A 1,219-nucleotide genomic window follows, 5' to 3' on the forward strand; every position below is an offset into this window, starting at 1 on the left:
CAAACTCACACAAAAACTAACAACATCCTATCACCATTAATAATCATAAACACAGTAATCCTCCCACTATTCCCTTCGCTATTACTATAGGTAGAAGTTTAGGATACTCAATCCAAGAGCCTTCAAAGTCCTAAGCAAACCCATAAAATTTAACTTCTGATAAGGACTGCAAGACTTCATCTCACATCTAATGAGTGCAAATCAATTGCTTTTATTTATTTATTTATGAATGAGGCAATTTATTAACCCAGCATCCTTTGTCCTAATGCTTCCTGTTGGCAGCTGCCACCTGTCCGGCAATCCTGTCCAGATCTCTCTGTCCCTGAGGTGTTAGCTTGCGGCCCCCGTCCTGGTCCTTTTCCACCATTTTCAGTCCCTCCAGGGCTTGGAGAACGCGGCGGGCCACACTCTTGGAGCCTCTGCTGAAGTGGCTGGGCCTGACACCGTTTCTCTGCCGTCCTCCATAGATCTTGGTCATGGAGCCAACCCCGGCAACACCACGCAGGTACAGGTGCCGTGCTGTAGAGGCAGCTCGCATGTAGAACCAGTTCTCATCATAGGGGGCAAGCTCTTTATGTTTGGCCAGCTTGACTGTGTCCACCCATTCGGGGACTTTCAGCTTCCCGGACTTTTTGAAGAAGGCTGCCAGAGCTCTGACGAACTCCTGCTGGTTAACGTCTTTTACAGTAACTCCAGGCATCGTGCGGCCTCCGCGCTGCTAGCCAGGGGAAAGGGCTCAATTGCTTTTATTAAACTAAATTCTCAACTAGATTGATAGGAATTAAACCTATGAACTTTTAGTTAACAGCTAAATACCTGAAACTGGCTTCAATCTACTTCTCCCACAAATCAGAAAGGGGGCGGAGAAGACTTAGTAGAGTTAGTTCTCTACATCTTTGAATTTGCAATTTGGTGTAATTATCACCTTAAGGTCTGATAAAAAGAGGCTTTATCCTCTGTGCTTAGATTTACAGTCTAATGCTTTACTCAACCATTTTACCTATGTTTGTTAACCATTGATTATTTTCCACCAATCACAAAGACATCGGAACTCTTTACCTCTTATTTGGAGCTTGAGCTGGTATAGTAGGAACAGCCCTTAGCATCCTAATTCAAGCAGAACTAGGCCAACCTGGATCCCTGCTAGGTGACAATCAAATCTATAACGTGATGGCAACAGTCCACACGTTTGCCATAATCTTCTTCATAGTAATGCCAA

At 44.5% G+C, this 1,219-nt stretch overlaps 1 pseudogene; it reads right to left on the bottom strand.

Moving 5' to 3' along the window:
- Positions 1-228: 228 nt before the first annotated feature.
- On the bottom strand, positions 229-730 carry LOC142853781 (small ribosomal subunit protein eS19 pseudogene; annotated as a pseudogene).
- Positions 731-1,219: the final 489 nt, after the last annotated feature.

The sequence above is a fragment of the Microtus pennsylvanicus genome, chromosome 7, assembly GCF_037038515.1.
Source record: "Microtus pennsylvanicus isolate mMicPen1 chromosome 7, mMicPen1.hap1, whole genome shotgun sequence".
NCBI classification, from domain to species: Eukaryota; Metazoa; Chordata; class Mammalia; order Rodentia; family Cricetidae; genus Microtus; species Microtus pennsylvanicus.